The sequence below is a fragment of the Bombus vosnesenskii genome, unplaced genomic scaffold (assembly GCF_011952255.1).
Source record: "Bombus vosnesenskii isolate JDL3184/JDL3185 unplaced genomic scaffold, Bvos_JDL3184-5_v1.1 scf7180000013263, whole genome shotgun sequence".
Taxonomy (NCBI): domain Eukaryota; kingdom Metazoa; phylum Arthropoda; class Insecta; order Hymenoptera; family Apidae; genus Bombus; species Bombus vosnesenskii.
The window spans coordinates 2,731,897-2,751,482 of NW_022882923.1; the positions used below are offsets into that span (position 1 = coordinate 2,731,897).

The window sequence follows — 19,586 nt, forward strand, 5'->3', positions numbered from 1 at the left end:
ATTTCCTCGTGAGAGGGTGAAGTCACGTAATGTAACCGGTGAACCGAACTATTATCAATTTGAACTTAAACGGAACGAAGTGCAACGACGGAGAATGCTCACGCCTGCCAATGAAAGTGGTTGAATTAAATGGCAGTGGGTGGATGGCACGAATTAAGATCGGTTACGGTGGAATATTTTCGGGGAGAGTCTCCTTTTCCTACCGAATGAATTATTCATGACCTCAATGGCTGATTAATTGCGCCCTTAAGCTCAAGGATTATTAAGATAAATGATGTCCATAAAAAACACTTCTGGTATTAACGAATTCGGTAAAATATCTTCTTACTGGGGAGTGACGGTTTCATTTTATTCCAAGGGGCCGGGTATTATTTACACGATAGTCATATCGTTCACGGGAAATGGAAACTTCAAATATCTAAATCATAATGGGAAATAATATACGATATGTATCCATCGAGCGATTCGACTCTTAACGAGATCAAATTTAATTAAATTGATTCAAATATCTCTGATAAGAATTCGGCGAGAGGGGTCAGTGTAGGATCAAATTGATAATCACGTTTGATTGTCTTTATTAAAGTAATTTCTATCTATGGTGAAATGATCGCAACAAAATATCGAGTTTGCTGAGTATTTAGAATATGTTGAACTCAACATTAAAATCTAAGAAAAATTTTATGAATATCTTCGAGTGACATTGCATATCGTTGTTATTTTCCATTGAAGTATACTTAGCTTATTGTCACATAATGCATAAAACTATAAATATCTTGTGTCAACAACATCCTATGATATGTAAGTATATAAATTGTATATTAGATGTTTAATGAATGATGACGTTGATGAGCTACAGTATCTGTAGCTAACTTTAGATTATGAAAACAATAAAAAATAATGTGTATTTTTCAATTTAAAAAAGATAGAGTTATAAGTCAATAATTCGGAGAATAAACTTCATCAACTGTAGTTTGTTCGATTTTTATCACTTCTAATTCAAACATTTAATATCAACACTGCACTTTTTTCTCTTAGGACACAATCATATTCATTTTAGTATATGACTAATTAAACATTAAATAGTTCTACTCTTGTTAGATTCGTCACATTTCCGAGAGATATTATCTATCGATACAACTTTTAATAAACTGTGCTCCGTGGCATTCAGTTAGCAATTTTTTCAGGTAGTGTAATCAAATCGCAATTAAAAACGCGCTTACAGCGAGAACTGCAACGCCAGAATTCGCGACGATTAAATGCTTACGAGCAGTATCTCACGGTGATTAACTTTTGATCCGCATCGAGTGTTGATTACAGCGCAGCAAGCATTGCTACAAAACGTTCATAAACGGAATACAGCTCAATTATCGACAGCTTACTGCGGATTTCTACATAGGATCGATATTTGTTTTTATGCTCTACTTACATCGTACATTCATAGTAAATATTGATTTTTAAATGCAATCTTATTGAATCCAAAATAAGAAAAATGTGAAAACCCGTCATGGTGTGAATTGAGTAATCTTTCACTCGTGGAATATCGTATGTGCAGAAAGACTTTAGCAAATATGCTTGCTTAAGTAAATATGTATGTACGTATATTTCAACGAGATTTTCCTTTTAGTGCCTGTTTGGAAACTCATTTTTTTAAATTCAATGCATGCAAGAATAAGTAATAATGTTCCATCACATTTTCTTAAAAGGGCACGTCAAATGTTGACTTGTAACAAAATATTAACATATATAGCGACCATTAATACCATAGAATATATGAACACATAAGTATCATGGAATATACTGATTTCTATAATATAATCTTTTCTTAGATTTAATTATCTGCATCTTTTTCATCAACTCCTATTTTTGTCAGCTTTGTCGATTTTTATTCTAGATTTAATATAATAAACCAAAAACTTTACAACACTACGTGTTCATAGAAATTTAAAGAGAATATTTTTTGGTCCAATATGTATCAAAGTAAAGGAAATTGTTTTTCATATCTGTAGTATTAATTTCTAATTAATGACAGAATTACAGAATGTTTCAAGCTTTGAGAATATTTAAATGGTCGAAAGCTACATATAGGTACTTATTATTTTGGAATAATCCGATTGCTTTTCCCCTTAACTACAGGTGGCACGGAACAGGCCGGTTAAAATGAAATGATTTGATGCATGTCAAACACGATAAAAAAGGCATTATTTCAGATCCGTTTAATTTTCTGAACTGCAATTCAACCTGGTCTTCAACGTAACCAGTTTCTATTTAACTTTTGTAGCCACTTGACCACGAAAACCTATAAACGACAGAGTAATTTTCCATTTGCTACGGACAGCCAATTGATGAATTCCAGATTTTTCTTTGTGGTTCACTCTTTTACCTTGTATGCTATTCAGAAACCCAATGCATTGAATCGTCTGTAAAAAAAAGTACAGTGAGACCGAGGCATATCTAAAGAGCTGAATCATTCTTTTCTCTCGGACAGTATTTCCTCGCGCGAATATTTTTTTTTATTGTAATCCATACATTCGTAAGTATGATAAATATGATTCGATGAATTTATTTATGTGAATTTAAAATTATTCATAGAATGCAAATTATTTGCAAATTATTTGATTGTGTCGTAATTGTTAAATATAGGATCAATCCTTGCTACTAAAGTATAGCTTTCCTTTTTCACTCCTTTTCCGTTAGAGATATGCTTACAATTAGCTTAACTAATAATGTTTCTTTCAACTTCTAAATCTTCTTGGTAAAATATATAAAGAAGATAATGTAGTAGTTGTGTCAATATATTTTGGAATATGTGTATTCTATGCATACATTTCGACAGATTTAAATTTTTTTACGAATTCATAAAAAACTGTGTTTTAGGCACATCCAATCGAAACTGATTAAATTAACATAGATATCTATAACCGGAGAAGTTATATATATATATATTTTAAATGTCAATAAGTAGTATTAATGGAAGTAAGAAAATTCCGTTTGTAATCTATGTAAGTACTATTTACGTTTGTGACCGCGGAAATACTATTACATAATTCAAGCGAACGAATACATTAAACTTGTTTGAATAAATCTATGAATCATCTTTCCAAGGTGTGTGTTTCTTCTGTGAATTTTTGCGACAATCGAGTACATAGTTTCTCGATTTATGTCACAGTATAACATTACGTACCATTTGAACATTGCAGGACAACGAACTACAATTCTCATCTTACTCGTAAAATTTACATAATACATAGGAAGATTTTCTTCTTTATTCAAAGATTAACATTACAACAAATATAAATTTAAATTTCTTCTGAAACGTAACATATAACCTAACAATGTTTGTCATTTATTCGCCACAACATTCGTTGTTTAATAAAAGAAACAGTCAATTAATTATTAAATTAAAAATGTACATTAAACATGTATTTAATTACTGGTATTAATAATATCTTTTAAAATATTAATTTATTACAATATATTGCAGTCTTCGATTTTTCTAATTCTATATTTAGTGTAATAAAAAATATTAAATGCACGTTTAACTATCAAACATTATATGATTGCAACTGTACTTAGAATTGTATTGCAAACTTTTATTTCTTTCAACTATATCCAATGCTTTAATATATTGTTCACGTTGCCTAGTGATTTCCCTAAATTGCACGTTGCGTTTTATTTCAGTGAATCAATTATAATATTACGGTGTTATTATGGTTATGACCGTGATACCAGTAGCAATTTTGCAGAAAAAATAAGAAATATACTTGCAGAGCGAGATGTAATTCTTGGAAATCCCCAACACGACTGCTATGCAACTATTCTTGACGTCAGTACCTCATATTTAATACGTCACCCGAGAAGTCATTCAAGAGGAATGATACAATCATTCAAATTGGTGTAGTACTAATCGTATATTATATATGGAATTTATATTGAATAACTAGCAAATTGTTGTTCTACTGGAAACTTTAAACGTGAAATTTTGACATTAATAATAGTAAATTTTTTGCATTTTAATAAGCGTGTAAATATACATCACGCAGAGTAAATAACATACGGACCAAACCAGTTCTCGAGTGATTCATAGTTGTAAAAATAAAAGAGAACCGGATGTAGATACAAAAAACGTCTGGGATTTCCTCAAATATTTTACTTTAGATATAATCAAGGACCACGGAAGAAAATCATTATTCACACTTTTAATGTCATCATTTTTCTGTACTTTTTAATTTACAGATTTGATCAACTCATCTTTTGAACAACTGATTTCATATTGGAATGCGCCCCTTCACAAAATAACATCAAAATCAGAAAAGCAATGAAGACAAAGTTATCGTGTCTCCTCTTCCTGTATTCTTCAATTACCACATACTTCCTAAACGATCGTTTAAACATGTAATCAACCGTTCGATCGACTCCGTCCTTCGAATTCCTGCAACCCACCTATCACCCCTCCATCTTTGTACATCATTTAACTTCAATTTCGTCGCCAAACGCTAAATGAAACGAAAGTTGTTAATCGATTTCTCGCTGCTGCTAACGCCTTTAAATCGTAGCCAACTAAACCCCGCTTGTCTATAAAGGTATAGACAGAGGACAACGATCAGTTGGGTACCGGTGCTCACCTCGTTTATCTAACCTAAACACCGGGATTAATCGCATAAATTCTCGTGGTTGTCAGAAATTCTATTTATCGAGCGGTGGGCGTTATCCTGGTCCCGACATAAATACGTTCTTTTATTTCCCCGGAGAGATCCGGAGAGGATGCTGGGACGCTATTCGAAAACTGTAGTCCTCTCACGATCAAACCAGTTCTCCGAGTTGAGGTGATCACCGGCTGCCTCAGATTAATCCCTTCCCCCTTGTCATTCCCAGCCCCTCATCCACCATTCTGGGAACTGATGACATGCCTACGGCCAGACGATGCCACTCCACCTTTTTCCTCATGTGCTTGCCACCTCCTTTGCCTGCCAGATCCTTACGTACATTCGCGTAGATTAACTTTTGATACGAGACCTCCTCAGTCTACGTTGGAACCTCGATTCGTACGCGCGAGCTGGGACACTTTGTACGCTTTCGGATATCAAATTTCTATTAGTGACAGCGAATTACTTTAGTCTGCAGCGTAAGTTTTGGAGCGAGACAGGGTACTCGCGCAGCTGTAAAGTCGACGAACAAGTAGCCAGCCAGAGAACAAAAGATCGGCCCAGCACTGGTGCGCTAACAGGGGGGAAAATAAACGAGCAAACGTGAGTGCAAAGTAATCGTTAATCTTGTTGCCACGGCAAGAGACCGTGCTAGGTGTAAGTTTCATCTAAATTATGTAAAACGTCCCGCCTTCCAATAGAGGACGCTTTAACGTAGTAGCCCCTTCGTCGGCAAACGCGGCTTTATATCAAATTTGGCCTTTGATTATTTTATCCGGCTGTCGAATTTTGGCAGTGGTTAGAAGTTCTATTAAAACGTGCGTGAGAATCAGTTCGATATGTGGAAAACTAACGATTTTCCTTTCGATATGTGTTTAAGAAGCTTGTGATTGTTGATAGTTTTATATGAATTCTTTCTTGAAGTTTCTCGGATTTTGCTAGTTTCGTAGGAATACAGAATGGTTACAAAATTAGTGTTCCTTCTATGTGACATCGGTCGATTTGGTTGTGGTTATTTTTGGTGCTTTGTGTATTCTTTTGATTTTTAGACATTCTCTAGGATTTTCAAAGTGGTTGATCAACCTTTGTAAAGACATATGGTAGTTAAAGATTAGTGATGTTTTAGAAATAATTTAAACGTGATGAAAACCTTTAATATCTTTTTATTCGGAATAAAAAGTTGTGCAATTAATGCATACTATATATAAAACTAAACGTACGATTTAAAAGAATCACGCTGTTATATTTTTTCATGTATTAACGTATAATTTATCAATAATTTGATCAAATGCATCAATTAATTCTGCTTTACGTTATACCTTCTTATTTACAAGAATTTCTAGAATATCTACTTATCTGCTGAGAAAATTATCATTTACATAATTCAGCAACTTCTGCAAAAAGTAATTTTGTTGCTAAAGAAGCGGCTTGCAGTGTATTAAGTTAATTGATGACATTAATTGCAACGCATGAATGGCAACGCATTTATATGACGCGAAAGAGTGCTTCGTGATGCTTTGAAACTCGTCGTGATCGATGCAATGCCGACTCGCGTTACACTCGATGGAAAATACGGACTGATACACTAACAAGCATGATGCATTATTCGTGGCTTATGTGAATTTAGATCGGGTTACTTTCTATTTTACCGCGAGCAACGATGGTTGATTGTTAGCCGTTGCTATCGTACTGTCAACCCTGCACAAAGTTAGTTTTAATTTCTCGATTCCCGCGTAATTTATGGACATCCTGATACATTGGAAATTTATGCAATCGTGCATTGCGATACAATGAGATTCGCCAAGTGACACGTGAGAGAAGATAATGAATGTGCGTGTTTTTCATTATTTCACGACATAATCACTATCTCGTTTTCAGTTGAAAATGAGAAATGGAGTTAAAATCGAATTTTAATAAACAATTCGGAGTTAAGAAAGTTAATTGAAATTTGAATGTTCCGCATTATATACGGAATGTTTTAAAATGTGGTTGAACTTAGTCCTATAGTTTAGGCGAAAATGGACCTTGAAGTTTGGCAAGTTTCCCATACAGATAGAACTTGTACGTTTGTTCTCTTAACGCGTGTGGTCAACGCTTTGAACATCTAATGTAAAGGATTTCCAAACAAAGCGAATATAATGCAAGAGATTGACAATTTATACGACGAATTAGCACATCTTCCTCAGTTACCAAGTTTAAGAAAAATCAAAATACAAAGACGAAGAGTTCTTTTTCTTATATATACATAGCAGTTGTAAATTCTTCCTCGTAATAAAATTCAGGTACCATTATTAACGAAATGCAAACGCACATTATAAAGGTTTTATTGCTTCGCATAACCATGCTGTGAAGTTGTATTTAAAAATTACGATAGGCATAGATTCCAACAGCGAATATTCGCGAGTCAGCGTGACAAGTAGAATGAATTGTTTCGAAAGCCGTTACGCGTTTGTAACGAATACCCTTCGCAACGATTTTCAGGGCGAGGAATCCCCCGAAAAAGGACCAGAAGAATCGTCCTCGAGCGAATTCCCGTCTTCGTGCAAGAGTTACAATTAATTGCTATCTACACGCAATAAATCGCGAGTTAGCGAGCGTACCAGCACAATGATAATGTAAAAGCCCAGGAGTACTCTATCTTCTTGGAAGCGTCTGTCATTGTATCGTCCAGGAAAGTTGAAAACTTACTCCTAAAATTATTGCCACTCCTACACCTGGGCGAGCCATTTACACGCTGCTTCCACTCTGTGTTTCATACGACGAATTTCAGATTTTTCCTAGAGATATCGTACTCTGTCCCTGTTAAAAGTTTTGTTCAACTTGAAACCTATATTTATGGTAAAAACACATATTCTTGCCATGTATAAAACGACTATGCTACAACTTTGTAGAACGTAAGCTATAAATATAAAGAAGACAGATTACTGCGAGAACGTATGGAATTAATAACTCAACTAGTTTTATCTAAATTCTGAATCTTTCAGTACTTATCAATCATTCAACTCGTCCAAAATATTTCATCTGTCCAAACGTTTAACACGTTCAATCTACTTAAACCATTTCGACTGAACCTAACTTATCTAGTTAAGTTTAACCCAAGCTCTTCTAACTAACCCACGTCTAATCCCAGACCTAACCTACTGAATCTGCCTACCTAGCTCTAGCAACACCAAGCTCAATCCCTAACGTATTCCACATATTCGATCTAAACTTAGTTCAATGTTTAATGTTTGTAACTTTATAATTTGTTTTCACTTTGTCAGAATTTATCATTATTCTCGCCAGTAGCACGATGTAACTTCTCCATTGAAAGTATAACTGAGGTAGTTGAGCTGTCCTTAATAGTATGCTATTCTATTATAGTAACTTATGGTACCTACCTACCTAGTTTCTCGTAGAATATACATAATGTCCGATATGCTGCATTGATGTACTCATGATATAAGTATCTGAATATAGATATTTGTCTGACGAACAACATCCTTATCTACTTTCGTTCGATCAAGCGTGTTGATGGTGTTGAAGAAGATGAACCTATCGCATTACATCTTCTTTCACCAAAAAAAAAAATTGTTTTTTATATTTTACTTAAACTTCTCCATTATTTTCAACATTTAGTACTAGATTATAGTCTACATAAAGCATCGTATCAGTTATTTACATTTTATATAACCGATGTGTAAATGCTCCTTGATCTTTCGTACAAACATAGAAACTTCTTGATCGCGATAAAGTTGCGATGAAGAGAATGAAAAGGGGAAGCGAGATTACGCGGAGTTTTGGGAAAGTACCGCGCTGATAGGAAGAGCGTGTTTGCTTCTGTTATCGTCGCGATTCGTGAAATTTTCTTGGTGGTAAGGGATTATTTGTCCGGTGGGAAGTTTGGATTTAATTTTCCATCCAGAACAATGCCGTGCGCGGCGCAATGGTGTTCGAGATTCGCGGTTGATTCGTCGATTCGAAGCTTCGTATTCTCTTCTGCCTTGCATTCATGATAAAAATGATATGCTTTGTTCTCGTGCTTTCGTCAGTGACCGGGGTTTAAAAAAAAGACCGCTGCGAAATCTGAGTTTAACAGGAAACTGCACCCTCGACCGTGCAGCATAAATTTTTATGACGAACTGTAAAAGTATAGAAGCTCCACGCTCGAAGTAAACTCTGCTATAGTAACAGAGATTAAATCTTCCGCTATTCTATGGCTATTCGTGTCGCGAAAATTAAGATACGTTTACACTCTGTAGTAAAACACTCTGTTATGGAGTAATTTATATTGGAATCTCATACGCTTTAGGCGTTTGTACGTTTGTATGTATGTTTGATGTATGGATATTTTGTATCTTTTAAAATTTGTTATCAGGATTGGATACAATTAAACCAATTATCAATGGAATTTTACAAGCCAACGAAAATTGCAAATTATATAAATGTATACTCTTGCGTAACAATAGGAAGTTTAGTAATAAAATATACGAAATTTTAGAAATAGATTTTATAAATTATAAATCATCTTACTATCTTATTTCACGTACAATTATAAATCTACAATTTGTAGTTTGTTAAATCACTATTATTGTCATTAATATTCTATTACGTAATAATCTACTAACTAACGATATTACTAAATTACAACTTACATATTAGACGTTGTATTACACACAGATTTTCTATCAAGTAAATAACTGTAATTAATGAAACAGATAAATATAATTCTATAAAAATGAATAACGTAGACTTGTGGAGACCTCGCAAAATTCAGATTAAAGATATTCTTCGACAATGATGTTAGACACTTTGAATCTGCATGTGCAGTTTGTCTGTTCCAAGTTACCAAAAATCTCATTAATAAATTTACTGCGATGAAAAATAGAAATACTTATACGTTTATCTCAATAGACGAGAAATTCTTTTCATATGTTGATGGTTGGTGAATATTTTATAGGTTTGCAATATTTTCCAACACTATTTCATCGTTATCAACACTCGACAGATAAGATATACGTAATTAAACATCTAAGAAAATGTGATAGAATATTTTTCTTTCTATTTGCTTTTTAAGTTTTATAACAGTGCTGTATAATGTATTGCGTATAATGATATAATAGAACTTTACAAAATTGGAAAACCTTTGAATTATAATACGTTCATTTAATAATGAGCGTTCGCTGTAAGTTGAAGAGCGATCATAATGTTGTGACTCCGGTAGAACTGCATCAAAACGGCACAAAGTCTAGATTTACGCGTCGCAGATCGAGAGAGGTGCGGCGAGCGAACTGTGAAATTATAAATACCCTTAGGAATTACAATGTTGCCCGTTGCTATCATTATGGCATACGCGATCTCCGCTTGTTTTTAGTAAAACGTTCATTAGTATCGCTTGAAGCTATTCGAACGAACAAAGTTGTTCCCGTTTCCGTATGAAAATTCCCGGTCGACGTCCTAACAAGAATTTGTGTTTCAATGATGGGAAAACGAGAACTAATTTGAGAAATGAATTTGTGTAAGGATCGTCAAAGCGTATAGAATCCCGTATTTATTGGCACGTCGCTATTCTGATGTGAACTTTTGATCATTTTTACTAGATGATATCCTTATTGTTTTCATTGTTAAGACTTTGGGTTTAATTTATAGAGATTGTTCATAAACGTATTTATTATATTATTACGATATTGGTATCGTAATTATTACAATATTGTTGATTATTAGTCACTTGATTGGAATTACAAGTTCGTCTCATAATTAGTATGAAGTATATAATTACTATTCAGATTCATTTTCAACTTAGTGCTATTATATTGTAGAACAAAATATCTGCAGAATTTTAATGCATATTGGAAAAATATATAGTTTCAAGCAAGAAATTATCCGATGTGTATAAATAAAAAATAATATCATTTAAATTATCAGAAGTAGTTACATCTATTGTTTTCGGTATATTTTCGGTAAAAGATACATTTTCATAACTGCACTATAGCTGGTACTATTTTTAAAAAACATTATTAAATGTCAATCTATGAGATTAAATATTCTACAATTATTTTAAATAATCTCTAAGCCGGAGAATAGTTTCCTACCCATGTTGAAATAGCTACATATGAAATGGTAACTAATACCATACGACATTATATCGTTATATTATATTAGATTAGACTTATTATATATTATATTAGATTATATTATATTATATTATATTAGACGAACTATATCGTTATATCCGATACACTTGTTTACCAGACATGACGAAATATTTCGTCTTACACGTCTTAAGAGGTTAATATCATACGTTTATTTAATTAGTATCTGACAGAAGAGTATTTTTCACACTGATATATCGAAAAATTAATCTGCATGACACAGTTCCCAAAGAACAGTATTCGAGTGAAAATACAAAATCTTTATATATAATATATTATATATAATATATTATAAATTAATTCCTTGAATGAACATAAAATAATTATTTGCCCAAAAGTCATTTCAACCGAATGGTTCTTTAATTCAGGATTTTTTCTTTTATTCTAAACTTTCATAAAGGCGAATCATTTTGTATCACTTCGACTGCCGTGTTTCTGCTGAAGCATATTAGACAAATAGAAAAGAAGTTGTAACTGTAATCTATCGATGCAATTCTACGATAAGTAGATTGTAGATATTTATGCATTTAAAGTAGGTCCAAGTGTGCAGAAATAAAATATAAGATGCATGAAACATGAAGGTATAATTTTTATTATTTCGCCTTTACTTCCGGAATAAAATCATTATAAGTATTTTTTAGATAGAATAATACATTTATTGTAAATAAGTTCTGAAAAGCGTAGTCTTGAAGGAAAATATGTATGTGACGATTCATGAATTGTGAAATGGGTAAAAACATTGTTCACGGAAATTAATTCTCGCAATTTAATGATTAGCATCAATTTTATTTTCGTATTATTCAAAGATATGAATATTCCATAAAATTTATTCCACGTAACATCAACGGGAGAAACAATATAAATACGTAACGTTTATTCGGTGACATTGCAAAGCCTGATAAAATGCTTACTTTAAAATTGAATAATAAAATTTATCAGTCGAAACTGGAAGTCGATTGAAAATTTAATTTCGACTCAAATGAAAACCATGATCACAAATTGTAACAACAATACCGCGTACACTATTATTTACAGCGAAGCCGGAAACACGACCGCGATACACAACGATGCATAATTAAAGTAGCTTCATAGCGTATTGCACATATCAGTTTTTAATTATTTCTTAAACGACTTCATACTTACATTTTACAAATTGCTACGAGCAATCGTAATTTCCAGAAGATTAAATTTTTAACTGTATTTTAGGTTTCAATAGTAGTCATTAAAAGTGGCGATATCAGGCTGCATCTATGGATTATAAAAACAGCTATTATTTGAAAATGAATCGCTTTGAGAATGGGTATTTCGATATACTAAAATTTTTGCGATTATTCTTTTATAATTTTCCTAAATGCAGTCGTGAAATATTTCTTTGATGATTTATTCAAATTTATATCTGTGAAATTTTTACGCGTAACCGAAATTAGCCGAAAATGATATCTTCCATCACATTTAGATATGTTTAATAGTTTCGTTAGTAGATACTTCGATGTTGATGAAATGAAGTTGGTCTTGTGGATTGTAAAAATAGCTGTTGCCTGAAAATGAGTTATTATACATTACATTCAATGCATAAACATGTATAACTTCTGCAACCAATTGCACCTACTATAATTTTGCAATAATGCAACTGTAATATGTTAATATATGCAAAATTTCAAGTTTCACGCTGTTCTTCTGTCGATAAATTAATACCTGATTTTACATTTAAATTAACGATTTATTTTAGTATTTAAGAAAAATCGTGATTAGTTATTTTATATTTTACATTTAATATATTGTGTTATTTAACTATTAAATTAAATTAAATTAAAAGCATTAGTATTTAGTCAAAATTTCTGAACCGGCATTGGAAACGTATAAATTATTGTCACATGAATACAAAATCTTGTGATGTAAAACCAAAAACAGGTTTAAGCAGAGACGAGTATGATGTCAGATGTGTTATAAAATTTGTTGTCGAAAGAATATTAATCTCGAACCAACCGAAAGAAATTACGTCACTCAAAATTATAATGTGATATTCTCGACTAATTTATAAGAAGTGAAGTATTGAATTAATTGGTTCTAAACTTAATGTCAAGAGGAGAAGGTTAAACAACAAATTATTCAGAGCGCTATAAATGAAAAGTACCTTGATTGCCTAAAAGAGGATCGTAGCCTTTACGTTAAAAATAAATATGATCGTTTGAGGTGGGAATTCTAGTTAGTAGCTCTTGACAGAACGAAATTATAACATCTAAATACATAAACTTAATCTTCTGTTCATCTATTACTTTATTTCAATAATATCAATCCAAAAATGATTAATTTCCATAATACGAGTACATACACAGTCACAAGCGTTATTATGCATCTTTTGTTACATCCGTATCATTTATGTTTTATAATGCAGAATATAAAATAAAGTAAAATTTGTTGAATAAATTCTTAGGGCTAAATATCTTGATATTTATGGCGAACAATGTATATCTTTAACAGAAAATAATCAGAAAAATATCTTAGTCACTTCTTATTTTTTCAGGATCCAGAGAACAGCACAACTGTATAGCTTGTTAATTATTAATTAAGGATGCGTTTGCTGCTAGCGATCGTAGCTCTAAGTTTCTGGATTTCGTGCATTCGTGCCTATCCTGCGAACGGTATGATCAAGAATAATCTGAATCGGGACACCATCTACTTTCCCGACCAAGCAGAATACCTACGGCATTCCATGAAATGTTCTAAGAACGAGATTTTGTGGCCATTTTATGGATATATTCGTCGGTGTTACAGAGAAGGCGAACAAGGTCCCTGCAATATCGGCAGAATTTTGGTTTTTGATAAGAGATACATGAAACCTGTTTGCAAAGAGATGACATTGAAATAAACAACCGAGGGTTGCAGATACTGCTCTTACCGATTCGACGGAATTCTGGCAAAGATGTCAGCAGGAATACAGTAGTTGCACTACTTATACGATATACTTTGAATATTAGTTCGAGTTTATAATTCTGTTTTTTTTAATATAGAGTAACAATAACTAATTTTATATATTTATATTTTGTATTTGTATTCATATTATATATTGTATATTTATAATATATATTATATATATACAATATAATAAACATAATAGTTTAACTTCATTCAATTTTAACTCTTATTTCATTTATACAGAGAAAGTAACTTTGTGATATGTCTGACTGCATAGTATACTGGATTAATTTAATATGATGCGTCAATATGGAATGTTTGGCAATATGTAAAATTCAACATATTTGTAGAATTACAAATTATTTAAGAAATTCCAACATCGACTGATTTATCACATAACTCCAGTAATTTACGTAGTTGGATATATTCATGTATGTGTAACATACTCTTTCATTTGTTCATATGTATACTTAATACTTTCTATAGTTCTAGTATAGTAGTATCTCTTTTATACTGTGTTAATAATAAATCGTTGAAAAATAGAATTTGTTGTGAATTAAATTCGCTACCAATTTTGGTTTCAAATTAATAGCGAAATCAAAAATATGTCAAACAATTAAAATAATTTAATTAGTACTGTAACAAAGGAACTTTTATGTTATTCCCCTATTGTAGCGAAATATTTGTGTTTTTTGTTTTTGTTATAAAACTATACTCATGGTAGAGGAATTAGAAAAAAGTACAAAAAGGAAGAAATACAAAAATACAACGAAATTAAACAGTTGGATAAAATATTAGTCGGTTATTTCGTTTTAAGATATATTTTAAGATATATTTACAAAGGACAACAGCATATTTTGTATCTTTTTCTAATCAATTTTCATTCAATCCATCAAAATACATCGAATACACGTTCGATCTGGATACACGCATGAAGAACCCAAAAAACCTTTAATGAGAAATACTTGGATTCGATACCTACCTAGCCTTTCTTTGGTTAGCCTTTTGCAAAATTATATTCAAATTATCAGATGTTTGTATCTTATCAATCTTATTTGAAAACGATAGGTGCAAATTTCATACAAAAAGTCAAAATTTATTTGTTTGCACAAAAAAGATTCGGCTTCATTTTTATAAAACTAATAATTAACAAACGTAGTAATGTGTAGTGTTTTGGAAGATGCTCTATTACAGTGTGATATAAATTGTACATTTTCATATAATTGGAGTTATAATTTTATGGTTATGTTTGGAAAAATATTTACAAGTTTTAGTAATTTTTAATGTATATTCGAACAAATCTATATATTTACCGATGTTTTCACTATTTCAATCATTTTTGCTACACTGGAAAGCTGCCATTTGCCATTAACGTATCCGTGTGCAGAAAATTATTACAGAATATTCCTCATTAGTATCCATCTTTTTCAATAAATGCATATTAAAAAATTCTATATTGTTACATTCTCGTCATTTATTATGAGATAATCAACCGTGGATAATCATAATACGTCCTGAAATATGCTTGAGTTAATCTAAATACATCAAAATGTTGCAAATTAACTTATAAATGTAATTTTCTTTTTTGAAATGTATTGTTTTAGCATAACATTAAAAACAATGGAATATAGAATATAAATTATTTGAACCAATTAAATGATTGCCCTTTCAGAATATGTTAAATGAATCATATAGATCATATATATTAGACCAGATATTTTGTGCAAGAGTTAATTGGCTATATTTAATACTACACAAACTATCACTATCAGCGTGCACTTAAATTATTGCCCGATACAAACTTACATCTTATTTCAAATACACGTTGTTCACAATTACTATGTTGATTAACTACTTCCTATCTATCTTTTCTTTACTGGAAAAACTAATTTTTTAATATTTCCAAAACCTCTGTATACGTATGCAAATAAATATGTTTTTTCAGTTGGCACTTATTCTTTAAAATTTCTTTTGTCCATTTCCTTGTTTTCGCGATGCATACGTGCTTCGAATCGCAAGTTGTCTACGATTCACCCTATTTTAAGAATGATTGCAACCGGATAATAGGTACGATAATCTCATCGGGCTTTCGATCTTGAGTGTGGTACGCGTACAAACAAGATACAATCGAGTTTACTCTGCAGAATCCCCTAGCGCACTTCTCTATTGAGAGACACCAATACCCACGGTGTAATATAGCCTGATCGAAATGTACTTTCTTCCCTGGCATTGGTAATTGCTTGCTTACGGCAACTACATATTTCTAACTGCGTTTCTCTAATTATTAAGTAATTCGGAAAAGTAAATCAGCGATTCTATGCACGCAAAACCATATGATGTCTTGTATAAATTATATACTGAAATTTTATTTCATTGAATGACAATAAAGAACTGGAAGATGAAACAGTATCAATAGGAAGTAACTTTAAGAAAATGAATTCTTTTGAATCAATTCTTCACGTTATTTTGTATAAGAATGTCATAAATATCGTAACAAGATTGGAATGGGAATATACTGTTTTTTTTGATAAATGCGATCAAAGTATTAAATTTCATTATTTAATACTGTAGGATATATATGTATAATAATTTATAATTAATAAGCAAGCAGAGAAACCAACTTATTGCTACTATTTATAAAACGCTCCAAAATTAGTACCTTGCGTGCACAATGTAATTAGTGTTTCTTAAAATGTTTTTCTTAAAATAAATTATCTGGTTCATTTTAGAGTGAAACATGCAACGATGAGGAGTAAATAATCATTTTTTATTTGAAGAAATTAATAAAATTAAATTCAGAGTTATTATACTGTAATTTACATATTTGTACATTTATAGCTATATCTAAACATAAAGAATATCATGTAAATTTTAACGTGGAAAGTTTCTTCTCCTTTCAGTTATTTTGTCATCCTTATTCTGTATGGAACAAGAATACGTCAACGATATAAGTGAACTATCACGGTTCTTAAACTACTGTAATAAGGAACTTATGAAAGAGTACATATTAAGATAAATTCATGTATTTTAGAACAGACATAATTAAAGCGTTATAGTGTAAATTAAACTGTTCGAACCATATGTATTTAAATTTTCATTTGCAAATAAAAGTAAAAGCTATCAAAATTACATGTACGCATTTTAACATTTCATATTTCCGTGAGTATTGGAGACACGGTCGCTTGTATGAATGATATAACTATTAATTCTAGAGCTACTACGAAATTAAAGCCAAAATATTCTGTTACTTGAGCAACTACGGGTTCTTCTCTCTTTTGTAGAAATTCACGTATTTATCGTTATTAAACTAAATTAAATACCAAACATCTATCTGGTAAATTTCAGAATTACAATATTTTAATCTCCTTTTCAGTAGCAAGCAATACATAAACAATTGCCTTTATCCAAAAATTTTCTTTTAACCCTGCTGTTCTCTACACCTGTTTTATATGACCCAAATAAAAATTACATTTTAATAAATATTGCGTTTTAGTAGATATTACTAAAGTACGAACAGCGTATAAATATGTTGTTTGTGTTATTCGATATATATTTTGTATTTGTATAAAAGTTTGTATATTTAAAATAATTTATATATTTGTAAATTTCACTACTTTATGTGTATGTTACACTTTTCGTTTCGAAACTTGGAAAAGGATATTGTCTAAGGATACAAGAGTGAAAAATAAGTGAAAGAAGACAATAGGGTTGAATTTGTAATGAATTAACAAATTCCTCCAACGCTAAATGGCCGTATTATTAATGATTCCCTACTTGTTGCATCACCGTACGTTACAACAATATATATTTAATAGAATTTAATTTCCTCCAAAAATACATCAAAGTACATACACGATACTTCATTTTCATTTTCTCGGCCAGCAGCGTACACGAAAGGTTTCTCACCTCTGAGGTAGCTTCTACGTATGCGGACAATAAGAACGGGTGAGATTTCCTCTCGAGACTCGCATAATTCTCGTTACGTACCATGTATTTAAATCACGCACTGCTGTACATCATTCAGCCTGGTGAATCTCCGAGATCCAACGAGAAGCTTACAATGGACCTTGGTTCAAAATGCAACGTCCCGGCGCTTTTTCGGCTAGTGAGATTTAAATCTTTGGATTAAAAGGAGCAAGAAAAAACTCTGCTGGAGATATTCTCCCTTCGCTTGGCAGGGAGCTGCGATTTCTATAGTCGTTTATTCATTCGACTTGCTGCACCGGCGGTCTGTGATGGAATTTGTTTTCCGGAGGGAACTAAATCGTGTACAGATTCGCCGGCCGTGTTACGCCTGAAACAAATGTAAGCCATTGGATTACGAAAAGCGGCGGTCAAGGCAAACCACCGGCCAGTGGCCATGCTGGACTGCTTGGCTCTTCCTTAACTCTTTTGCTAGGATACTTATATATGTACATTAACGTGAGTATACGGATTCTCCTGTCAATTTATGATAATTAGGCTGGAAAAAATATATAAAATATCCAAAGTATAGTGCTTTCTATGATACTTGGTAAGTAAAATCATTTTCTATCTAGGTTCTATTTTCTTAATTATGAATTCTCAAAAGTATGAATTTCAATATAAATCCGTAATTTCGTGATGTAATAAAGATATGGAACTTCGTTTCTATGAGTTCCAATTATGTGAATGAAATTTTAACAATGCTTGGCTACTTGAGCTCTTATTATCTGAACGTCGCTCTACTTGTGTGAACGTCTAACAATAAACAGTAGGATCAGGCGTGATGTGACACTCGCTCTCACGCTTCGCAATTGATACAAATCTGCAACATTATTATGCATTTAAGAGCAAATGTTTCTTGGAATCCCCTTATATGAACACGAACTCCAATTAACTGAACGAAAAATCATAGGTAATGGGCACAGACATAGGTGGACTCCTATTATATAAACGACCAGGGTACATGAACCACCAACTTGTACCATGACAGGTTCATATAAACAGAGTTCTACTGTAAAAACATTGCTGAAATGTGCACATTAATTACGAATTAACGAGGATAAATAATATTTTCCTTTCATTGAATCAGTACAGAAACATTTCATCTTATAGCAAACAAATAATTAGAAGCCTTAGTACTTAGTAGCCTTTTATGGAATTAGTAGACTATAAATTGAAATTACATATAAATTATATTATTAAAACAAGGTAATAGACAATTAGCAACAATTACATATATAACCTGATATTCGAATCTGTTATTAAGGCGTTGAAGTCGAGATGAATCTCCGCCTCGTACAAGGATTTATGCGGTGGAGGAAAGAAGTCGGGCGTTCACAATGCGATCGTTTGTCACGGAGTGCTGTCGTCGAGCCGCTTTTTATATCCGCACGTCGGCGATGACAACACGCGGCTCAACTCGTGGGGACCGAAGTTAACGATGGAAACCTAGCCACCGATTCTTTGCACGGAACATCTGCATTCTATAAGATACCCTCCGCTTCACTGATATGATACAGAGATTCAAAGATTTATAGGATGTTTGACAACGGATCATCCGATCGACAAAAGACCAACCATCTGTGGAAAATGGATTTAAAATACACAATAGAAGTATCTTTCTACTTTTGACAAACTAACTCGATAAGCATATGATATTGTGGTGTAATTGAAATAACTTTTCGAGAATTTACTGTTGATTACTATTTTTGAAGATTATAGCAAAATATAGCATATGATCTTGGCATTGTAAACATAGTGTAATGAATTATGGTAGTACTAAATAATAATCATACACACGCTATTTTCATAATTAAAATGGGTAACACTTCTACTGCTTTGAAGATATACACGCTGCTATTTTTTTAATGAGTAAAAATGAGGAAAACTTTTTTATATATATTGTATACGTTAGTGTAAAATTATTTTATAG

General features: G+C 32.0%; 1 long non-coding RNA gene across 1 annotated transcript; it reads left to right on the forward strand.

The window, feature by feature from the left end:
* Positions 1–4,965: 4,965 nt before the first annotated feature.
* On the forward strand, positions 4,966–15,639 carry LOC117232431. Its single transcript, XR_004493129.1, has 2 exons — positions 4,966–5,246; positions 13,299–15,639. It is a non-coding gene; the product is annotated as an uncharacterized LOC117232431 (long non-coding RNA).
* Positions 15,640–19,586: the final 3,947 nt, after the last annotated feature.